Source organism: Mauremys reevesii, linkage group 5 (assembly GCF_016161935.1).
Source record: "Mauremys reevesii isolate NIE-2019 linkage group 5, ASM1616193v1, whole genome shotgun sequence".
NCBI lineage: Eukaryota > Metazoa > Chordata > Testudines > Geoemydidae > Mauremys > Mauremys reevesii.
In genome coordinates this window covers 87,012,023-87,019,033 of record NC_052627.1, presented here as the reverse complement: position 1 = coordinate 87,019,033, position 7,011 = coordinate 87,012,023, and the positions used below count along the sequence as shown (strand labels likewise).

At 42.1% G+C, this 7,011-nt stretch overlaps 1 long non-coding RNA gene across 1 annotated transcript; it reads left to right on the top strand.

The window, feature by feature from the left end:
• Positions 1-1,943: 1,943 nt before the first annotated feature.
• LOC120406429 lies at positions 1,944-6,800 on the top strand. The gene is made up of 3 exons (XR_005599261.1): positions 1,944-2,062; positions 3,643-3,722; positions 6,581-6,800. It is a non-coding gene; the product is annotated as an uncharacterized LOC120406429 (long non-coding RNA).
• Positions 6,801-7,011: the final 211 nt, after the last annotated feature.

The window sequence follows — 7,011 nt, the reverse complement described above, 5'->3', positions numbered from 1 at the left end:
TGCCGTGCTGTCCAAGCCCCCGCTCCCCCCGAGCGCCACGCCGCCGAAACACCCCCCCATCCCGAGTGCCACCTAGCCGAAACAAAAACAAACAAACAAACAAAACCCTCCAGCGCCACCCCGCCCAACCAAAAAAAAAAAAACCCCAAAACCCGAGCGCCACCTCGCCCCAAAGTGCCGCCCCAAGCATGTGCTTGGTCGGTTGGTGCCTGGAGCCGGCCCTGCATACATGAATAATGTTATGCCCTCTGTACACGGTATAGCTAAATCAGATTACTCATGAGAATAAGAGTTTGCAGTCTTGGGGCCTAAATATAGACATAGGTATCTAATTTTAGGCCCCCAGGTTTGGAAATATTGGACATAGGTGTTAGAAGAATTGATGTGCTGTTCTACAGAGAGTTTCTGTAGAAAAAATGCAAAGAGTTTCTCTTCTGGGGGAATTATATTTTGAGCATTTAGCCTGAGAAAGAATCCCTGCTGTTTCATTCTCCTGCAGCTGGAGCCTGTAAAGTGACTTCCCAGCAAGTCCTGTAAAGCAGAGCATTGTAAGAATCAGATCTATTAGTCACAAGACCATATGGACGATCACTTCTGTTTTCATCTGTGGGAACAGTGTATCAGCTGAGCAATGTTTGGCATTGGGAAAGCCCTCTGCAGATGCTGAGCAGCCTAGTAAAGGGAATGACCAATGAAACCAAAGTGCATAGCAATTCTAATGAGCAAATTCTTTCCATTCTTATTGTTGTTCCAGCTAAATGGCGCTATGCAAAGAACTTCTGTAAAACCATTAGAAATCACAATTTAAAACCAAATTTTAGTTCTCATTTTTACAAATGAATCAGAAATCCTGCCTTTAATATACATAAGAATCTCAGTAGGATACAACTCTTGAGGATTAGCCTATGTTCATTTATTTGTACCTAAAGGGCTCATTGTGTGCTACTGATCTGACCCTTGTGAGGAGGAATATGCTGAGTTATGGGAAATGTTGCAGTCTATGAATTATTGATCATAGAGGTTCTGCGTGATTTAATATGTTAACATTAAAATAGATGTATAACACCCAACATTATCTAGTAGTAAAATGTGGGAGAGATGGTAGTATTGCTAATTATTGATCAATAATCATTTGTATATGAACTAAATGTTTTAAAACAAGTTCAACAAGAGCTCACTGCAAACGGCAGAATTAGATACATGGTTGTGTTGGCTTCAGTTTTCCACCAGATGGCAGTCAAACTATTTAAGTTTAATAGTTCTTCCAAATGGCCCATATTTCCAAGTTCGAACTCCGAGAAGTCGAACTCTCTGTGTCAACCCGCACGGTAAGTATAGACCTACCCCAAGTGAAAATATAAAGAAAACACAAGAGGTAAAACTACTATAAAAAATTCCCATAAATACTCATTTTTGTAAATTCTACCAGAAGTAATGTTAAAGTATGATATTAGGCACAATTTAAATTGTCTTCCTGCCCCCACTGAAGTCAATAGCAAAATTTCCATTGGCTTCAATAGAAGCAGGATTTGATCCTTTCCAAGGTAACATGCTGGATTAGTTGCCTCTGTGTCTCAGTTCATAGTGCAACTAAGAAAGGAGCCAACACAGATTCCAAGGCAGCTCTCAACCAAGTCTTTGAACTCCTGCACTAGGACAAGGAACAGTTAAGTTACTTGCACACTACCCAGAGGTGAAAGTAAGACGGTACAGTTTACCGGCAAGAGCCAGTACACAGCTGACCATACTGGCAGGGGGCAACTTCCCCAGGCTGGCAATTTAAAAGGGCCCCGGGCTCCCGGCAGCGGCTGGAGCCCCTGTCTCTTTAAATCACCACTAGAGCTGCGGCTAGTTACCATGGAGTTCTGGCGGTGATTTAAAGGGCCCAGGACTCTTGGCTGCCGCTACTGCAGCCGGAGCCCTGGGCCCTTTAAATCACTGCCAGAACCCAGGCACAGCTGTCATGATTTAAAGGGCCTGGGGATTTACAGGCCCTGCCCCTTCTGCCTGAGGTTCTGCCCCTTCCAGTTGTCCATCCTGCTTGCCCAGGACCTGCATACTGGTAAGTCCCTTAAGTTACTTTTACCCCTGACATTACCACAAAAATGTTATTCATTGAATTGGATTTGGTGGGGGCATATTGTGAAGAGGAGAGAAAGGAGAGCAAGGGAAGGAAGACATGAAAGAGGGGACAGAATAAAGGAGAGTGAATGCAGAAATGAAGGTCAAGGACAGGAGAGAGGGAAAGACAAAAATGGTTTGGGAGACTCAAAGTGAAAATGGATAGATAGGCCAGACAGGGCCTGTTCCTGCTAGGTGCTGAGATCCCTCAGGCCTCGCTGAAATCAATGGGAATTGAGCATGACCGGTACCTCAGTGGATAAGGCCCTTAAAGAACAGGAGGAGAGAACAGCAAAAATGCACTGTGAGGAAAATTAACTCTAAGGTGCAGAGCAAGAATAGGCAAAGTGAGCAAAAGGGAATGTGACCTAAAGCATGAGACAAAGGAGGAGAAAGAAAAACAAGACTGAGGAAATAGGAAACAATTAAAGTAATAGCAGCTCAGCTTCACCACAAAAACACAGAGCAATCAGCCTGTGGTTTGAAACTTCATTTTCTTTTTCCTTTCAATAATGAATTATTAACACATTGAAAGAAGCTGAGCCCCTGCGTTGGTTTATACACATGCGCACACATGAACATTAGCCAAATATCACCCAAACATAGCATGTTAGTGACATGCCAAATATAATGTTGTATGGGCCAGGAGGTAATTGCCCTAAGGCACAGAGATGCAGATAGGCTCCAGGTGCCTCCCACTAGAAACCTATCATTTTCCTTTGCATGATTTTGCACTCCACTAAGCTGCAGTTACACTATACCCCTGATCTTACAAATTGATCCGGGTGGGCTGTCTCCTCAGCTTGAGTGAAATCAGCTCGAAGGACTGGGGCATATATTTATAAATCCTTGGGGAAATCCCACTCTGCATCATGTACATGAGTCCATAGTGGTTACCTACAGGCTCATGTTCCTAAAATGTTCATTGTCCATATGCTTTTGAATCACATACAGTAATATTTCATTGTGCATTTAAAAGAATCTGATAAATTGCCATTTTACAAAAGTTATAAATAGGTATTAACAGATAACAAATGGCTCTGTGATGGGATGTGTAGTCTCCACCCACTGTGTGGCAGTGAGAGGGTTAAAACCCTACCCCTGCTCAGTCAAGATGCAACAGGTGTCTCCCCTCACCTTGGGGACTGCCAAAGACCCCAGTTTAAAGGAGGAAGGGCAGGGAAGGTAGCTAGTCTCAGCTGAAAGTAATTATTCTATTAGGGAGAGAAAACTCACTCTGGGAGTAGGGAAAGCTAGATTTTTTGGAACTGCTGTTTGTCCTCCTCCTGCTAGTGTGTGAGAGCTGGCTGCTAGGACTTGGAGAGATGCTGGTTTGTTTATATGAATGTTGGGTTCATCTTCTGGGAGTAGAAAGACCAACAAGGAACCACTAACTTGTGTTTTATCATCCATGAATATGGAGATGGCCAGCCTCTGATGGGCTCTTTCAGTTTGCATCATCCAAGTAAGAATCAGTATTGGCTTGATTTGTTACATTCCTTGACTTATTTTCTTCCCAAGTGGTCTTCAGTCTGCTGAACTTGCTGCAGCTCATTTCATCGGAGTACATGTGGGTCAGTTCCTATCTGCATGGAGCCCAGGTAACAACTGTATTAACCTACTTTACCTTCCTTTCAGACTGTTATGCTAGTTGAGAGAGATCTCCTGTCCTGTTTAGCTTATTAATATTCCAGTGTGCACCAATTGGAAGTCTAGCTTCAGGCTCTTAAAATAATCCCTTAGATCAACAGATAGCTGTTATCAGCAGAATGTAAATGATTGCTGGCAGCTGCTTTCATTAATGTGAATGTCACCATGGTAACTAGCTAGAGCAATGATAAATGATATTTCAATATCAAGGCTGAATGAACTATTGAAATAACCCAGTCATGCTATCTGATATCACACTAGTATGTTTGCTGTAGTTATAACTATTGCTTCCTGGTCATGCTACATGGAATATAGAAAGAAACAAACATTTCTATAGTTGCTCAGGTAGAAGAATGAATTCCACTCTACACTAAACAGTTATCACTTGTTAAAGCTTTGTGGGTGTGTGTGGTGTTTTTTTTTTCCAAATATGGTAACAGTAGTGTATTGAAAGTGCCAGTGCAATATGAGTCATGTCCTAGAGCAGTAGTTCTGAAACATTTTTTACTGGTGACCCCTTTTCCATAGCAAGCCTCTGTGTGCGACCCCCTCCTTTAAATTAAAAACACTTCTTTACATATTTAACACCATTATAAATGCTGGAGGCAAAGTCTGGTTTGGGGTGGAGGCTGACAGCTCACAACCTCCATGTAATAACCTCACGACCCACTGCGGGGTCCTGACTCCCAGTTTGAGAACCTCTGTCCTAGAGGCAGCATTGCTGTTAAAGCAGATAATATGGGGTCAGGAGTTCTATTCCTGACTGCACCACTGACTTGGTGTAAAGCTTTAGCAGCTCACTTTACCTCTCTCTCTTCCACAGTTTCACTGTCTGTAAAATGGGAATAAAAATACATCCCCACCTTCATACTGTCTTTTCAGAATCTTAATTGAAAGGTGCTACAACATGCAAGTGCAAGGTATCACTATTAGCCCAGTAAAGTCAGCCCGCTTTTTGTGCTGACTTCCATGAACACTGCAGCACACTTCCACACTATGGCTGCCTCATTTTCCTTAGTATATAGTTAGCCATCATGTAAGTCATACCCCATATGAATATCCTGTACACTGTTAGGGTCAAGGGATCTCTCCTTGACTGTCTATGTATGATTTCCCTTCCCTTCTTTCCGCCCAACCCTCCCTCAACATGCAAAGCTGCCTATTCATTTGGAAGTATTTTTGCCTTGTTCCAATGACGTATTATGGGCATTGGGGTTAATGGCAGGTCGTGTCATCAATTTTAAAAAATATGTATCTGCTGAGAGCCAGGTCTTGCAGGTTCAGTGCCTGATTTTTGCCACCCTTCCATGCCGAATTGAGTATTCCCTTATTCTGCAAGTAGCACAACTGAAATCAATGGGCTACTCATGTAGCAAGTTACCATTCACCATGAGAAAAGGACCTGGAGGGCATGTGTGTCTTATACACAGTGTGCAAGGTTTTTAGGGCTGGAGCTTCCAGTTCAGCACTACTTAAAGCATGTATCACATTATTCACTTTTGAAGGATTTCTGCCATCTTTTATTAATTTCAGCTACTTAAGTCTGAAGTTTATCCATCTTTAAGATGAAGAAAAAAATGCTCAGGTTCAGGTCTCTTAAGAACTCACTAGATGGAAAACCTAGTAGCTATTTGCTAGTTTTTTGCTTCAATTCAAGCTGTTCATAATGATTTATTAATAGAAAAACAATCCCAGTGCATGCATTTTTGTCCTGGCATCTATACCCTCCTCTTTATGCTAGCTATACTCTGAACTCTCTTCTCCAATTGTTCCAATGCATCCTCTAATACCGATGACTTATGTAGTTATGGGAATATCAAATAATAAAAATCTTGGCTTCTTAATACCAGAGATGAAATCCAGGGCCCCATTAAAATCAATGGAAGTTCTATCGTTAACTTCAGTAGGGCCAGGATTTCACCCAGAAAGAATGGGAGCCAGCATTTTTAACTTGCATTTCAAAAATACAAGAAACCATTTATCATTTTCTCCTTTTGTGCTGCCCTAATGTTGTCCCCATCATTCCTGAGAGACTGAGTTGCTGGTGTATGTATCTGAAGTGGAATTTGAACCATGAGAAGTTTTTGGTGATAGGAGCAAATAGCTAGTAAAGTTTAACAGATGGGAACTAATGGCTTTCCATTTTCAGATGTGCAATGATGTAAATAACATTGTTTCCTATAGAGCTGTTCAGGAGAAATAATTTTTCCTATTGTGATGTTGAAATATCATGTTTGCCAGTTGATTGCCGGAGGCTAATGCTCTTTCCTTGATAGCTACTTTTTACGTTCTTTGGAACAGCTGATCTCCACTGGAGCACTGGTGTTGAAAGCATGTCCTGATACTTTCATTGTCCCCATTTCCCTACAATTGATTGAATAACTGTTCATTTTTGTTACTGTGCCTTTGAAGACTGTGAAGTGACTTGAACAATAATCAGATGTTTTAAATGGATTGAAATAAACCAGTGGACCAAATGCTACACTTTGCAAAGTCCTGGCAATTGTTAAGGCATGTCAGGGCATATTATTGATACCACACCATTCTTATCATGAAATGGTAATACTGTCCTGTGAACTGCTTTTCTCTCTTTTGGAATAATGTATTTGAATCATGGACCACACTGCCCTGAGGGAGTTTTTTGTAATGGTATATCTCCACTGAAGTTAGTCCAGGTGATTGCCACAATGGGTTAGCTTAGCCCTGATGCCAACACAGCCACACTGCAAAGCCATACCTGCATTGCTGTATACTGACTGGTACTGTAGTCACCAATGTGTCACTAGGACTTTTGTTCTTTTTTCTGCAGTATGCTGAACCTCTCTGATTCTGTGCCAGTGACTTGTAGCAGAGCTTGTCCTTCCTTCTGGGCATACAGGAGGACTGTTGGAGGTTTATCAACACTTGAGTAATTTTTTTTTCTTTGTGCCTGCATCCTCACTGCAAAGTAGGTGGGTTACCAGACTGAATGAAAGCAGAATCCAGGGTCTAACCTATACCCCCAGCAAAGCTGGCTAGCCTGGCTTGAAAGCACCACCAAACTCAGGTGAGAGGTTTTGTGTATGGAGAACACAGGTGTGGGGTTGGAGGCAACACCTGGGTAAGACCTTGGGCTAACTGTGCAGTGAAGACATACCCTAAAAGGTGAATTTTTGTCAGCATTGGAGTAGAAATGAATCTGACTGGTCATAACTAAGCAAAATACATGAGCAATAGAGAACTGCATCTGCAGTTGCTGCT